Source organism: Carassius gibelio, chromosome B22 (assembly GCF_023724105.1).
Source record: "Carassius gibelio isolate Cgi1373 ecotype wild population from Czech Republic chromosome B22, carGib1.2-hapl.c, whole genome shotgun sequence".
NCBI classification, from domain to species: Eukaryota; Metazoa; Chordata; class Actinopteri; order Cypriniformes; family Cyprinidae; genus Carassius; species Carassius gibelio.
Window position 1 is genome coordinate 52458921 of NC_068417.1, and position 17744 is coordinate 52476664.

A 17744-nucleotide genomic window follows, 5' to 3' on the forward strand; every position below is an offset into this window, starting at 1 on the left:
GTGAAGACGGGTAAGTGTTCAACAAGTGACTGTATCTTCACGCTGGGCTTACAGGGCGTATTCAAGGTCAATAGCTTTTAGCTCGTGAAGACGGGTAAATGTTCAACAAAGTGACTGTATCTTCACGCTGGGCTTACAGGGCGTATTCAAGGTCAATAGCTTTTAGCTCGTGAAGACGGGTAAATGTTCAACAAGTGACTGTATCTTCACGCTGGGCTTACAGGGCGTATTCAAGGTCAATAGCTTTTAGCTCGTGAAGACGGGTAAATATTCAACAAAGTGACTGTATCTTCACGCTGGGCTTACAGGGCGTATTCAAGGTCAATAGCTTTTAGCTCGTGAAGACGGGTAAGTGTTCAACAAAGTGACTGTATCTTCACGCTGGGCTTACAGGGCGTATTCAAGGTCAATAGCTTTTAGCTCGTGAAGACGGGTAAATATTCAACAAAGTGACTGTATCTTCACGCTGGGCTTACAGGGCGTATTCAAGGTCAATAGCTTTTAGCTCGTGAAGACGGGTAAATGTTCAACAAGTGACTGTATCTTCACGCTGGGCTTACAGGGCGTATTCAAGGTCAATAGCTTTTAGCTCGTGAAGACGGGTAAGTGTTCAACAAAGTGACTGTATCTTCACGCTGGGCTTACAGGGCGTATTCAAGGTCAATAGCTTTTAGCTCGTGAAGACGGGTAAATATTCAACAAAGTGACTGTATCTTCACGCTGGGCTTACAGGGCGTATTCAAGGTCAATAGCTTTTAGCTCGTGAAGACGGGTAAGTGTTCAACAAAGTGACTGTATCTTCACGCTGGGCTTACAGGGTGTATTCAAGGTCAATAGCTTTTAGCTCGTGAAGACGGGTAAGTATTCAACAAGTGACTGTATCTTCACGCTGGGCTTACAGGGCGTATTCAAGGTCAATAGCTTTTAGCTCGTGAAGACGGGTAAATATTCAACAAAGTGACTGTATCTTCACGCTGGGCTTACAGGGCGTATTCAAGGTCAATAGCTTTTAGCTCGTGAAGACGGGTAAGTGTTCAACAAGTGACTGTATCTTCACGCTGGGCTTACAGGGCGTATTCAAGGTCAATAGCTTTTAGCTCGTGAAGACGGGTAAATGTTCAACAAGTGACTGTATCTTCACGCTGGGCTTACAGGGCGTATTCAAGGTCAATAGCTTTTAGCTCGTGAAGACGGGTAAATATTCAACAAAGTGACTGTATCTTCACGCTGGGCTTACAGGGCGTATTCAAGGTCAATAGCTTTTAGCTCGTGAAGACGGGTAAATATTCAACAAAGTGACTGTATCTTCACGCTGGGCTTACAGGGCGTATTCAAGGTCAATAGCTTTTAGCTCGTGAAGACGGGTAAATATTCAACAAAGTGACTGTATCTTCACGCTGGGCTTACAGGGCGTATTCAAGGTCAATAGCTTTTAGCTCGTGAAGACGGGTAAGTGTTCAACAAAGTGACTGTATCTTCACGCTGGGCTTACAGGGCGTATTCAAGGTCAATAGCTTTTAGCTCGTGAAGACGGGTAAGTGTTCAACAAAGTGACTGTATCTTCACGCTGGGCTTACAGGGCGTATTCAAGGTCAATAGCTTTTAGCTCGTGAAGACGGGTACGTGTTCAACAAGTGACTGTATCTTCACGCTGGGCTTACAGGGCGTATTCAAGGTCAATAGCTTTTAGCTCGTGAAGACGGGTAAGTGTTCAACAAAGTGACTGTATCTTCACGCTGGGCTTACAGGGCGTATTCAAGGTCAATAGCTTTTAGCTCGTGAAGACGGGTAAGTGTTCAACAAGTGACTGTATCTTCACGCTGGGCTTACAGGGCGTATTCAAGGTCAATAGCTTTTAGCTCGTGAAGACGGGTAAATGTTCAACAAAGTGACTGTATCTTCACGCTGGGCTTACAGGGCGTATTCAAGGTCAATAGCTTTTAGCTCGTGAAGACGGGTAAATGTTCAACAAGTGACTGTATCTTCACGCTGGGCTTACAGGGCGTATTCAAGGTCAATAGCTTTTAGCTCGTGAAGACGGGTAAATATTCAACAAAGTGACTGTATCTTCACGCTGGGCTTACAGGGCGTATTCAAGGTCAATAGCTTTTAGCTCGTGAAGACGGGTAAGTGTTCAACAAAGTGACTGTATCTTCACGCTGGGCTTACAGGGCGTATTCAAGGTCAATAGCTTTTAGCTCGTGAAGACGGGTAAATATTCAACAAAGTGACTGTATCTTCACGCTGGGCTTACAGGGCGTATTCAAGGTCAATAGCTTTTAGCTCGTGAAGACGGGTAAATGTTCAACAAGTGACTGTATCTTCACGCTGGGCTTACAGGGCGTATTCAAGGTCAATAGCTTTTAGCTCGTGAAGACGGGTAAGTGTTCAACAAAGTGACTGTATCTTCACGCTGGGCTTACAGGGCGTATTCAAGGTCAATAGCTTTTAGCTCGTGAAGACGGGTAAATATTCAACAAAGTGACTGTATCTTCACGCTGGGCTTACAGGGCGTATTCAAGGTCAATAGCTTTTAGCTCGTGAAGACGGGTAAGTGTTCAACAAAGTGACTGTATCTTCACGCTGGGCTTACAGGGCGTATTCAAGGTCAATAGCTTTTAGCTCGTGAAGACGGGTAAGTGTTCAACAAGTGACTGTATCTTCACGCTGGGCTTACAGGGCGTATTCAAGGTCAATAGCTTTTAGCTCGTGAAGACGGGTAAGTATTCAACAAAGTGACTGTATCTTCACGCTGGGCTTACAGCGCGTATTCAAGGTCAATAGCTTTTAGCTCGTGAAGACGGGTAAGTGTTCAACAAGTGACTGTATCTTCACGCTGGGCTTACAGGGCGTATTCAAGGTCAATAGCTTTTAGCTCGTGAAGACGGGTAAGTGTTCAACAAGTGACTGTATCTTCACACTGGGCTTACAGGGCGTATTCAAGGTCAATAGCTTTTAGCTCGTGAAGACGGGTAAGTATTCAACAAAGTGACTGTATCTTCACGCTGGGCTTACAGGGCGTATTCAAGGTCAATAGCTTTTAGCTCGTGAAGACGGGTAAGTATTCAACAAAGTGACTGTATCTTCACGCTGGGCTTACAGGGCGTATTCAAGGTCAATAGCTTTTAGCTCGTGAAGACGGGTAAGTGTTCAACAAAGTGACTGTATCTTCACGCTGGGCTTACAGGGCGTATTCAAGGTCAATAGCTTTTAGCTCGTGAAGTCGGGTAAGTATTCAACAAGTGACTGTATCTTCACGCTGGGCTTACAGGGCGTATTCAAGGTCAATAGCTTTTAGCTCGTGAAGACGGGTAAGTATTCAACAAAGTGACTGTATCTTCACGCTGGGCTTACAGGGCGTATTCAAGGTCAATAGCTTTTAGCTCGTGAAGACGGGTAAGTGTTCAACAAAGTGACTGTATCTTCACGCTGGGCTTACAGGGCGTATTCAAGGTCAATAGCTTTTAGCTCGTGAAGACGGGTAAGTGTTCAACAAAGTGACTGTATCTTCACGCTGGGCTTACAGGGCGTATTCAAGGTCAATAGCTTTTAGCTCGTGAAGACGGGTAAGTGTTCAACAAAGTGACTGTATCTTCACGCTGGGCTTACAGGGCGTATTCAAGGTCAATAGCTTTTAGCTCGTGAAGACGGGTAAGTATTCAACAAAGTGACTGTATCTTCACGCTGGGCTTACAGGGCGTATTCAAGGTCAATAGCTTTTAGCTCGTGAAGACGGGTAAGTGTTCAACAAGTGACTGTATCTTCACGCTGGGCTTACAGGGCGTATTCAAGGTCAATAGCTTTTAGCTCGTGAAGACGGGTAAATGTTCAACAAGTGACTGTATCTTCACGCTGGGCTTACAGGGCGTATTCAAGGTCAATAGCTTTTAGCTCGTGAAGACGGGTAAATATTCAACAAAGTGACTGTATCTTCACGCTGGGCTTACAGGGCGTATTCAAGGTCAATAGCTTTTAGCTCGTGAAGACGGGTAAATATTCAACAAAGTGACTGTATCTTCACGCTGGGCTTACAGGGCGTATTCAAGGTCAATAGCTTTTAGCTCGTGAAGACGGGTAAATATTCAACAAAGTGACTGTATCTTCACGCTGGGCTTACAGGGCGTATTCAAGGTCAATAGCTTTTAGCTCGTGAAGACGGGTAAGTGTTCAACAAAGTGACTGTATCTTCACGCTGGGCTTACAGGGCGTATTCAAGGTCAATAGCTTTTAGCTCGTGAAGACGGGTAAGTGTTCAACAAAGTGACTGTATCTTCACGCTGGGCTTACAGGGCGTATTCAAGGTCAATAGCTTTTAGCTCGTGAAGACGGGTACGTGTTCAACAAGTGACTGTATCTTCACGCTGGGCTTACAGGGCGTATTCAAGGTCAATAGCTTTTAGCTCGTGAAGACGGGTAAGTGTTCAACAAAGTGACTGTATCTTCACGCTGGGCTTACAGGGCGTATTCAAGGTCAATAGCTTTTAGCTCGTGAAGACGGGTAAGTGTTCAACAAGTGACTGTATCTTCACGCTGGGCTTACAGGGCGTATTCAAGGTCAATAGCTTTTAGCTCGTGAAGACGGGTAAATGTTCAACAAAGTGACTGTATCTTCACGCTGGGCTTACAGGGCGTATTCAAGGTCAATAGCTTTTAGCTCGTGAAGACGGGTAAATGTTCAACAAGTGACTGTATCTTCACGCTGGGCTTACAGGGCGTATTCAAGGTCAATAGCTTTTAGCTCGTGAAGACGGGTAAATATTCAACAAAGTGACTGTATCTTCACGCTGGGCTTACTGGGCGTATTCAAGGTCAATAGCTTTTAGCTCGTGAAGACGGGTAAGTGTTCAACAAAGTGACTGTATCTTCACGCTGGGCTTACAGGGCGTATTCAAGGTCAATAGCTTTTAGCTCGTGAAGACGGGTAAATATTCAACAAAGTGACTGTATCTTCACGCTGGGCTTACAGGGCGTATTCAAGGTCAATAGCTTTTAGCTCGTGAAGACGGGTAAATGTTCAACAAGTGACTGTATCTTCACGCTGGGCTTACAGGGCGTATTCAAGGTCAATAGCTTTTAGCTCGTGAAGACGGGTAAGTGTTCAACAAAGTGACTGTATCTTCACGCTGGGCTTACAGGGCGTATTCAAGGTCAATAGCTTTTAGCTCGTGAAGACGGGTAAATATTCAACAAAGTGACTGTATCTTCACGCTGGGCTTACAGGGCGTATTCAAGGTCAATAGCTTTTAGCTCGTGAAGACGGGTAAGTGTTCAACAAAGTGACTGTATCTTCACGCTGGGCTTACAGGGTGTATTCAAGGTCAATAGCTTTTAGCTCGTGAAGACGGGTAAGTATTCAACAAGTGACTGTATCTTCACGCTGGGCTTACAGGGCGTATTCAAGGTCAATAGCTTTTAGCTCGTGAAGACGGGTAAATATTCAACAAAGTGACTGTATCTTCACGCTGGGCTTACAGGGCGTATTCAAGGTCAATAGCTTTTAGCTCGTGAAGACGGGTAAGTGTTCAACAAGTGACTGTATCTTCACGCTGGGCTTACAGGGCATATTCAAGGTCAATAGCTTTTAGCTCGTGAAGACGGGTAAATGTTCAACAAGTGACTGTATCTTCACGCTGGGCTTACAGGGCGTATTCAAGGTCAATAGCTTTTAGCTCGTGAAGACGGGTAAATATTCAACAAAGTGACTGTATCTTCACGCTGGGCTTACAGGGCGTATTCAAGGTCAATAGCTTTTAGCTCGTGAAGACGGGTAAATATTCAACAAAGTGACTGTATCTTCACGCTGGGCTTACAGGGCGTATTCAAGGTCAATAGCTTTTAGCTCGTGAAGACGGGTAAATATTCAACAAAGTGACTGTATCTTCACGCTGGGCTTACAGGGCGTATTCAAGGTCAATAGCTTTTAGCTCGTGAAGACGGGTAAGTGTTCAACAAAGTGACTGTATCTTCACGCTGGGCTTACAGGGCGTATTCAAGGTCAATAGCTTTTAGCTCGTGAAGACGGGTAAGTGTTCAACAAAGTGACTGTATCTTCACGCTGGGCTTACAGGGCGTATTCAAGGTCAATAGCTTTTAGCTCGTGAAGACGGGTACGTGTTCAACAAGTGACTGTATCTTCACGCTGGGCTTACAGGGCGTATTCAAGGTCAATAGCTTTTAGCTCGTGAAGACGGGTAAGTGTTCAACAAAGTGACTGTATCTTCACGCTGGGCTTACAGGGCGTATTCAAGGTCAATAGCTTTTAGCTCGTGAAGACGGGTAAGTGTTCAACAAGTGACTGTATCTTCACGCTGGGCTTACAGGGCGTATTCAAGGTCAATAGCTTTTAGCTCGTGAAGACGGGTAAATGTTCAACAAAGTGACTGTATCTTCACGCTGGGCTTACAGGGCGTATTCAAGGTCAATAGCTTTTAGCTCGTGAAGACGGGTAAATGTTCAACAAGTGACTGTATCTTCACGCTGGGCTTACAGGGCGTATTCAAGGTCAATAGCTTTTAGCTCGTGAAGACGGGTAAATATTCAACAAAGTGACTGTATCTTCACGCTGGGCTTACAGGGCGTATTCAAGGTCAATAGCTTTTAGCTCGTGAAGACGGGTAAGTGTTCAACAAAGTGACTGTATCTTCACGCTGGGCTTACAGGGCGTATTCAAGGTCAATAGCTTTTAGCTCGTGAAGACGGGTAAATATTCAACAAAGTGACTGTATCTTCACGCTGGGCTTACAGGGCGTATTCAAGGTCAATAGCTTTTAGCTCGTGAAGACGGGTAAATGTTCAACAAGTGACTGTATCTTCACGCTGGGCTTACAGGGCGTATTCAAGGTCAATAGCTTTTAGCTCGTGAAGACGGGTAAGTGTTCAACAAAGTGACTGTATCTTCACGCTGGGCTTACAGGGCGTATTCAAGGTCAATAGCTTTTAGCTCGTGAAGACGGGTAAATATTCAACAAAGTGACTGTATCTTCACGCTGGGCTTACAGGGCGTATTCAAGGTCAATAGCTTTTAGCTCGTGAAGACGGGTAAGTGTTCAACAAAGTGACTGTATCTTCACGCTGGGCTTACAGGGCGTATTCAAGGTCAATAGCTTTTAGCTCGTGAAGACGGGTAAGTGTTCAACAAGTGACTGTATCTTCACGCTGGGCTTACAGGGCGTATTCAAGGTCAATAGCTTTTAGCTCGTGAAGACGGGTAAGTATTCAACAAAGTGACTGTATCTTCACGCTGGGCTTACAGCGCGTATTCAAGGTCAATAGCTTTTAGCTCGTGAAGACGGGTAAGTGTTCAACAAGTGACTGTATCTTCACGCTGGGCTTACAGGGCGTATTCAAGGTCAATAGCTTTTAGCTCGTGAAGACGGGTAAGTGTTCAACAAGTGACTGTATCTTCACGCTGGGCTTACAGGGCGTATTCAAGGTCAATAGCTTTTAGCTCGTGAAGACGGGTAAGTATTCAACAAAGTGACTGTATCTTCACGCTGGGCTTACAGGGCGTATTCAAGGTCAATAGCTTTTAGCTCGTGAAGACGGGTAAGTATTCAACAAAGTGACTGTATCTTCACGCTGGGCTTACAGGGCGTATTCAAGGTCAATAGCTTTTAGCTCGTGAAGACGGGTAAGTGTTCAACAAAGTGACTGTATCTTCACGCTGGGCTTACAGGGCGTATTCAAGGTCAATAGCTTTTAGCTCGTGAAGTCGGGTAAGTATTCAACAAGTGACTGTATCTTCACGCTGGGCTTACAGGGCGTATTCAAGGTCAATAGCTTTTAGCTCGTGAAGACGGGTAAGTATTCAACAAAGTGACTGTATCTTCACGCTGGGCTTACAGGGCGTATTCAAGGTCAATAGCTTTTAGCTCGTGAAGACGGGTAAGTGTTCAACAAAGTGACTGTATCTTCACGCTGGGCTTACAGGGCGTATTCAAGGTCAATAGCTTTTAGCTCGTGAAGACGGGTAAGTGTTCAACAAAGTGACTGTATCTTCACGCTGGGCTTACAGGGCGTATTCAAGGTCAATAGCTTTTAGCTCGTGAAGACGGGTAAGTGTTCAACAAAGTGACTGTATCTTCACGCTGGGCTTACAGGGCGTATTCAAGGTCAATAGCTTTTAGCTCGTGAAGACGGGTAAGTATTCAACAAAGTGACTGTATCTTCACGCTGGGCTTACAGGGCGTATTCAAGGTCAATAGCTTTTAGCTCGTGAAGACGGGTAAGTATTCAACAAGTGACTGTATCTTCACGCTGGGCTTACAGGGCGTATTCAAGGTCAATAGCTTTTAGCTCGTGAAGACGGGTAAGTATTCAACAAAGTGACTGTATCTTCACGCTGGGCTTACAGGGCGTATTCAAGGTCAATAGCTTTTAGCTCGTGAAGACGGGTAAGTATTCAACAAGTGACTGTATCTTCACGCTGGACTTACAGAACGTATTCAAGGTCAATAGCTTTTAGCTCGTGAAGACGGGTAAGTATTCAACAAGTGACTGTATCTTCACGCTGGACTTACAGAACGTATTCAAGGTCAATAGCTTTTAGCTCGTGAAGACGGGTAAGTATTCAACAAGTGACTGTATCTTCACGCTGGGCTTACAGGGCGTATTCAAGGTCAATAGCTTTTAGCTCGTGAAGACGGGTAAGTATTCAACAAGTGACTGTATCTTCACGCTGGGCTTACAGGGCGTATTCAAGGTCAATAGCTTTTAGCTCGTGAAGACGGGTAAGTATTCAACAAGTGACTGTATCTTCACGCTGGGCTTACAGCGCGTATTCAAGGTCAATAGCTTTTAGCTCGTGAAGACGGGTAAGTGTTCAACAAAGTGACTGTATCTTCACGCTGGGCTTACAGGGCGTATTCAAGGTCAATAGCTTTTAGCTCGTGAAGACGGGTAAGTATTCAACAAAGTGACTGTATCTTCACGCTGGGCTTACAGGGCGTATTCAAGGTCAATAGCTTTTAGCTCGTGAAGACGGGTAAGTATTCAACAAGTGACTGTATCTTCACGCTGGGCTTACAGCGCGTATTCAAGGTCAATAGCTTTTAGCTCGTGAAGACGGGTAAGTATTCAACAAGTGACTGTATCTTCACGCTGGGCTTACAGCGCGTATTCAAGGTCAATAGCTTTTAGCTCGTGAAGACGGGTAAGTGTTCAACAAAGTGACTGTATCTTCACGCTGGGCTTACAGCGCGTATTCAAGGTCAATAGCTTTTAGCTCGTGAAGACGGGTAAGTGTTCAACAAAGTGACTGTATCTTCACGCTGGGCTTACAGCGCGTATTCAAGGTCAATAGCTTTTAGCTCGTGAAGACGGGTAAGTGTTCAACAAGTGACTGTATCTTCACGCTGGGCTTACAGGGCGTATTCAAGGTCAATAGCTTTTAGCTCGTGAAGACGGGTAAGTGTTCAACAAGTGACTGTATCTTCACGCTGGGCTTACAGAACGTATTCAAGGTCAATAGCTTTTAGCTCGTGAAGACGGGTAAGTGTTCAACAAGTGACTGTATCTTCACGCTGGGCTTACAGGGCGTATTCAAGGTCAATAGCTTTTAGCTCGTGAAGACGGGTAAGTGTTCAACAAGTGACTGTATCTTCACGCTGGGCTTACAGAACGTATTCAAGGTCAATAGCTTTTAGCTCGTGAAGACGGGTAAGTGTTCAACAAGTGACTGTATCTTCACGCTGGGCTTACAGGGCGTATTCAAGGTCAATAGCTTTTAACTCGTGAAGACGGGTAAGTATTCAACAAGTGACTGTATCTTCACGCTGGGCTTACAGGGCGTATGCATGGTCAATAGCTTTTAGCTCGTGAAGACGGGTAAGTGTTCAACAAAGTGACTGTATCTTCACGCTGGGCTTACAGGGCGTATTCAAGGTCAATAGCTTTTAGCTCGTAAAGACGGGTAAGTGTTCAACAAGTGACTGTATCTTCACGCTGGGCTTACAGAACGTATTCAAGGTCAATAGCTTTTAGCTCGTGAAGACGGGTAAGTGTTCAACAAGTGACCCTATCTTCACGCTGGGCTTACAGGGCGTATTCAAGGTCAATAGCTTTTAACTCGTGAAGACGGGTAAGTGTTCAACAAGTGACTGTATCTTCACACTGGGCTTACAGGGCGTATGCAAGGTCAATAGCTTTTAGCTCGTGAAGACGGGTAAGTGTTCAACAAGTGACTGTATCTTCACGCTGGGCTTACAGGGCGTATGCAAGGTCAATAGCTTTAAGCTCGTGAAGACGGGTAAGTGTTCAACAAGTGACTGTATCTTCACGCTGGGCTTACAGGGCATATTCAAGGTCAATAGCTTTTAGCTCGTGAAGACGGGTAAGTGTTCAACAAAGTGACTGTATCTTCACGCTGGGCTTACAGGGCATATTCAAGGTCAATAGCTTTTAGCTCGTGAAGACGGGTAAGTGTTCAACAAAGTGACTGTATCTTCACGCTGGGCTTACAGCGCGTATTCAAGGTCAATAGCTTTTAGCTCGTGAAGACGGGTAAGTATTCAACAAGTGACTGTATCTTCACGCTGGGCTTACAGGGCGTATTCAAGGTCAATAGCTTTTAGCTCGTGAAGACGGGTAAGTGTTCAACAAGTGACTGTATCTTCACGCTGGGCTTACAGCGCGTATTCAAGGTCAATAGCTTTTAGCTCGTGAAGACGGGTAAGTATTCAACAAGTGACTGTATCTTCACGCTGGGCTTACAGGGCGTATTCAAGGTCAATAGCTTTTAGCTCGTGAAGACGGGTAAGTATTCAACAAGTGACTGTATCTTCACGCTGGGCTTACAGCGCGTATTCAAGGTCAATAGCTTTTAGCTCGTGAAGACGGGTAAGTATTCAACAAGTGACTGTATCTTCACGCTGGGCTTACAGCGCGTATTCAAGGTCAATAGCTTTTAGCTCGTGAAGACGGGTAAGTGTTCAACAAAGTGACTGTATCTTCACGCTGGGCTTACAGCGCGTATTCAAGGTCAATAGCTTTTAGCTCGTGAAGACGGGTAAGTGTTCAACAAAGTGACTGTATCTTCACGCTGGGCTTACAGCGCGTATTCAAGGTCAATAGCTTTTAGCTCGTGAAGACGGGTAAGTGTTCAACAAGTGACTGTATCTTCACGCTGGGCTTACAGGGCGTATTCAAGGTCAATAGCTTTTAGCTCGTGAAGACGGGTAAGTGTTCAACAAGTGACTGTATCTTCACGCTGGGCTTACAGAACGTATTCAAGGTCAATAGCTTTTAGCTCGTGAAGACGGGTAAGTGTTCAACAAGTGACTGTATCTTCACGCTGGGCTTACAGGGCGTATTCAAGGTCAATAGCTTTTAGCTCGTGAAGACGGGTAAGTGTTCAACAAGTGACTGTATCTTCACGCTGGGCTTACAGAACGTATTCAAGGTCAATAGCTTTTAGCTCGTGAAGACGGGTAAGTGTTCAACAAGTGACTGTATCTTCACGCTGGGCTTACAGGGCGTATTCAAGGTCAATAGCTTTTAACTCGTGAAGACGGGTAAGTATTCAACAAGTGACTGTATCTTCACGCTGGGCTTACAGGGCGTATGCATGGTCAATAGCTTTTAGCTCGTGAAGACGGGTAAGTGTTCAACAAAGTGACTGTATCTTCACGCTGGGCTTACAGGGCGTATTCAAGGTCAATAGCTTTTAGCTCGTGAAGACGGGTAAGTGTTCAACAAGTGACTGTATCTTCACGCTGGGCTTACAGAACGTATTCAAGGTCAATAGCTTTTAGCTCGTGAAGACGGGTAAGTGTTCAACAAGTGACTGTATCTTCACGCTGGGCTTACAGGGCGTATTCAAGGTCAATAGCTTTTAACTCGTGAAGACGGGTAAGTGTTCAACAAGTGACTGTATCTTCACACTGGGCTTACAGGGCGTATGCAAGGTCAATAGCTTTTAGCTCGTGAAGACGGGTAAGTGTTCAACAAGTGACTGTATCTTCACGCTGGGCTTACAGGGCGTATGCAAGGTCAATAGCTTTAAGCTCGTGAAGACGGGTAAGTGTTCAACAAGTGACTGTATCTTCACGCTGGGCTTACAGGGCATATTCAAGGTCAATAGCTTTTAGCTCGTGAAGACGGGTAAGTGTTCAACAAAGTGACTGTATCTTCACGCTGGGCTTACAGGGCATATTCAAGGTCAATAGCTTTTAGCTCGTGAAGACGGGTAAGTGTTCAACAAAGTGACTGTATCTTCACGCTGGGCTTACAGGGCCTATTCAAGGTCAATAGCTTTTAGCTCGTGAAGACGGGTAAGTGTTCAACAAGTGACTGTATCTTCACGCTGGGCTTACAGGGCGTATTCAAGGTCAATAGCTTTTAGCTCGTGAAGACGGGTAAGTATTCAACAAGTGACTGTATCTTCACGCTGGGCTTACAGGGCGTATTCAAGGTCAATAGCTTTTAGCTCGTGAAGACGGGTAAGTATTCAACAAGTGACTGTATCTTCACGCTGGGCTTACAGGGCGTATTCAAGGTCAATAGCTTTTAGCTCGTGAAGACGGGTAAGTATTCAACAAGTGACTGTATCTTCACACTGGGCTTACAGGGCGTATTCAAGGTCAATAGCTTTTAGCTCGTGAAGACGGGTAAGTATTCAACAAGTGACTGTATCTTCACGCTGGGCTTACAGCACGTATTCAAGGTCAATAGCTTTTAGCTCGTGAAGACGGGTAAGTGTTCAACAAAGTGACTGTATCTTCACGCTGGGCTTACAGCGCGTATTCAAGGTCAATAGCTTTTAGCTCGTGAAGACGGGTAAGTGTTCAACAAGTGACTGTATCTTCACGCTGGGCTTACAGGGCGTATTCAAGGTCAATAGCTTTTAGCTCGTGAAGACGGGTAAGTGTTCAACAAGTGACTGTATCTTCACGCTGGGCTTACAGGGCGTATTAAAGGTCAATAGCTTTTAGCTCGTGAAGACGGGTAGGTGTTCAACAAAGTGACTGTATCTTCACGCTGGGCTTACAGGGCGTATTCAAGGTCAATAGCTTTTAGCTCGTTAAGACGGGTAGGTGTTCAACAAGTGACTGTATCTTCACGCTGGGCTTACAGGGCGTATTCAAGGTCAATAGCTTTTAGCTCGTGAAGACGGGTAAGTGTTCAACAAAGTGACTGTATCTTCACGCTGGGCTTACAGGGCGTATTCAAGGTCAATAGCTTTTAGCTCGTGAAGACGGGTAAATATTCAACAAAGTGACTGTATCTTCACGCTGGGCTTACAGAACGTATTCAAGGTCAATAGCTTTTAGCTCGTGAAGACGGGTAAGTGTTCAACAAAGTGACTGTATCTTCACGCTGGGCTTACAGGGCGTATTCAAGGTGAATAGCTTTTAGCTCGTTAAGACGGGTAGGTGTTCAACAAGTGACTGTATCTTCACGCTGGGCTTACAGGGCGTATTCAAGGTCAATAGCTTTTAGCTCGTGAAGACGGGTAAATGTTCAACAAAGTGACTGTATCTTCACGCTGGGCTTACAGAACGTATTCAAGGTCAATAGCTTTTAGCTCGTGAAGACGGGTAAGTGTTCAACAAGTGACTGTATCTTCACGCTGGGCTTACAGGGCGTATTCAAGGTCAATAGCTTTTAGCTCGTGAAGACGGGTAAGTATTCAACAAAGTGACTGTATCTTCACGCTGGGCTTACAGGGCGTATTCAAGGTCAATAGCTTTTAGCTCGTGAAGACGGGTAAGTGTTCAGCAAGTGACTGTATCTTCACACTGGGCTTACAGAACGTATTCAAGGTCAATAGCTTTTAGCTCGTGAAGACGGGTAAGTATTCAACAAAGTGACTGTATCTTCACACTGGGCTTACAGGGCGTATTCAAGGTCAATAGCTTTTAGCTCGTGAAGACGGGTAAGTATTCAACAAAGTGACTGTATCTTCACGCTGGGCTTACAGGGCGTATTCAAGGTCAATAGCTTTTAGCTCGTGAAGACGGGTAAGTGTTCAACAAAGTGACTGTATCTTCACGCTGGGCTTACAGAACGTATTCAAGGTCAATAGCTTTTAGCTCGTGAAGACGGGTAAGTGTTCAACAAGTGACTGTATCTTCACGCTGGGCTTACAGGGCGTATTCAAGGTCAATAGCTTTTAGCTCGTGATGACGGGTAAGTATTCAACAAAGTGACTGTATCTTCACGCTGGGCTTACAGGGCGTATGCAAGGTCAATAGCTTTTAGCTCGTGAAGACGGGTAAGTATTCAACAAGTGACTGTATCTTCACGCTGGGCTTACAGGGCGTATGCAAGGTCAATAGCTTTTAGCTCGTGAAGACGGGTAAGTATTCAACAAGTGACTGTATCTTCACACTGGGCTTACAGGGCGTATTCAAGGTCAATAGCTTTTAGCTCGTGAAGACGGGTAAGTATTCAAAGAGTGACTGTATCTTCACGCTGGGCTTACAGGGCGTATTCAAGGTCAATAGCTTTTAGCTCGTGAAGACGGGTAAGTGTTCAACAAGTGACTGTATCTTCACGCTGGGCTTACAGGGCGTATTCAAGGTCAATAGCTTTTAGCTCGTGAAGACGGGTAAGTATTCAACAAAGTGACTGTATCTTCACGCTGGGCTTACAGGGCGTATGCAAGGTCAATAGCTTTTAGCTCGTGAAGACGGGTAAGTGTTCAACAAGTGACTGTATCTTCACGCTGGGCTTACAGGGCGTATTCAAGGTCAATAGCTTTTAGCTCGTGAAGACGGGTAAGTGTTCAACAAAGTGACTGTATCTTCACGCTGGGCTTACAGGGCCTATTCAAGGTCAATAGCTTTTAGCTCGTGAAGACGGGTAAGTGTTCAACAAGTGACTGTATCTTCACGCTGGGCTTACAGGGCGTATTCAAGGTCAATAGCTTTTAGCTCGTGAAGACGGGTAAGTGTTCAACAAGTGACTGTATCTTCACGCTGGGCTTACAGGGCGTATGCAAGGTCAATAGCTTTAAGCTCGTGAAGACGGGTAAGTATTCAACAAGTGACTTTATCTTCACGCTGGGCTTACAGGGCGTATTCAAGGTCAATAGCTTTTAGCTCGTGAAGACGGGTAAGTATTCAACAAAGTGACTGTATCTTCACGCTGGGCTTACAGGGCGTATTCAAGGTCAATAGCTTTTAGCTCGTGAAGACGGGTAAGTATTCAACAAAGTGACTGTATCTTCACGCTGGGCTTACAGGGCGTATTCAAGGTCAATAGCTTTTAGCTCGTGAAGACGGGTAAGTATTCAACAAAGTGACTGTATCTTCACGCTGGGCTTACAGGGCGTATTCAAGGTCAATAGCTTTTAGCTCGTGAAGACGGGTAAGTGTTCAACAAAGTGACTGTATCTTCACGCTGGGCTTACAGGGCGTATTCAAGGTCAATAGCTTTTAGCTCGTGAAGACGGGTAAGTGTTCAACAAAGTGACTGTATCTTCACGCTGGGCTTACAGGGCGTATTCAAGGTCAATAGCTTTTAGCTCGTGAAGACGGGTAAGTGTTCAACAAAGTGACTGTATCTTCACGCTGGGCTTACAGGGCGTATTCAAGGTCAATAGCTTTTAGCTCGTGAAGACGGGTAAGTGTTCAACAAAGTGACTGTATCTTCACGCTGGGCTTACAGGGCGTATTCAAGGTCAATAGCTTTTAGCTCGTGAAGACGGGTAAGTGTTCAACAAAGTGACTGTATCTTCACGCTGGGCTTACAGGGCGTATTCAAGGTCAATAGCTTTTAGCTCGTGAAGACGGGTAAGTGATCAACAAAGTGACTGTATCTTCATGCTGGGCTTACAGAACGTATTCAAGGTCAATAGCTTTTAGCTCGTGAAGACGGGTAAGTATTCAACAAAGTGACTGTATCTTCACGCTGGGCTTACAGGGCGTATTCAAGGTCAATAGCTTTTAGCTCATGAAGACGGGTAAGTGTTCAACAAAGTGACTGTATCTTCACGCTGGGCTTACAGGGCGTATTCAAGGTCAATAGCTTTTAGCTCGTGAAGACGGGTAAGTGTTCAACAAAGTGACTGTATCTTCACGCTGGGCTTACAGGGCGTATTCAAGGTCAATAGCTTTTAGCTCGTGAAGACGGGTAAGTGTTCAACAAAGTGACTGTATCTTCACGCTGGGCTTACAGCACGTATTCAAGGTCAATAGCTTTTAGCTCGTGAAGACGGGTAAGTGTTCAACAAAGTGACTGTATCTTCACGCTGGGCTTACAGGGCGTATTCAAGGTCAATAGCTTTTAGCTCGTGAAGACGGGTAAGTGTTCAACAAGTGACTGTATCTTCACGCTGGGCTTACAGGGCGTATTCAAGGTCAATAGCTTTTAGCTCGTGATGACGGGTAAGTATTCAACAAAGTGACTGTATCTTCACGCTGGGCTTACAGGGCGTATGCAAGGTCAATAGCTTTTAGCTCGTGAAGACGGGTAAGTATTCAACAAGTGACTGTATCTTCACGCTGGGCTTACAGGGCGTATGCAAGGTCAATAGCTTTTAGCTCGTGAAGACGGGTAAGTATTCAACAAGTGACTGTATCTTCACACTGGGCTTACAGGGCGTATTCAAGGTCAATAGCTTTTAGCTCGTGAAGACGGGTAAGTATTCAAAGAGTGACTGTATCTTCACGCTGGGCTTACAGGGCGTATTCAAGGTCAATAGCTTTTAGCTCGTGAAGACGGGTAAGTGTTCAACAAGTGACTGTATCTTCACGCTGGGCTTACAGGGCGTATTCAAGGTCAATAGCTTTTAGCTCGTGAAGACGGGTAAGTATTCAACAAAGTGACTGTATCTTCACGCTGGGCTTACAGGGCGTATGCAAGGTCAATAGCTTTTAGCTCGTGAAGACGGGTAAGTGTTCAACAAGTGACTGTATCTTCACGCTGGGCTTACAGGGCGTATTCAAGGTCAATAGCTTTTAGCTCGTGAAGACGGGTAAGTATTCAACAAGTGACTGTATCTTCACGCTGGGCTTACAGCACGTATTCAAGGTCAATAGCTTTTAGCTCGTGAAGACGGGTAAGTGTTCAACAAAGTGACTGTATCTTCACGCTGGGCTTACATCGCGTATTCAAGGTCAATAGCTTTTAGCTCGTGAAGACGGGTAAGTGTTCAACAAGTGACTGTATCTTCACGCTGGGCTTACAGGGCGTATTCAAGGTCAATAGCTTTTAGCTCGTGAAGACGGGTAAGTGTTCAACAAGTGACTGTATCTTCACGCTGGGCTTACAGGGCGTATTAAAGGTCAATAGCTTTTAGCTCGTGAAGACGGGTAGGTGTTCAACAAAGTGACTGTATCTTCACGCTGGGCTTACAGGGCGTATTCAAGGTCAATAGCTTTTAGCTCGTTAAGACGGGTAGGTGTTCAACAAGTGACTGTATCTTCACGCTGGGCTTACAGGGCGTATTCAAGGTCAATAGCTTTTAGCTCGTGAAGACGGGTAAGTGTTCAACAAAGTGACTGTATCTTCACGCTGGGCTTACAGGGCGTATTCAAGGTCAATAGCTTTTAGCTCGTGAAGACGGGTAAATATTCAACAAAGTGACTGTATCTTCACGCTGGGCTTACAGAACGTATTCAAGGTCAATAGCTTTTAGCTCGTGAAGACGGGTAAGTGTTCAACAAAGTGACTGTATCTTCACGCTGGGCTTACAGGGCGTATTCAAGGTGAATAGCTTTTAGCTCGTTAAGACGGGTAGGTGTTCAACAAGTGACTGTATCTTCACGCTGGGCTTACAGGGCGTATTCAAGGTCAATAGC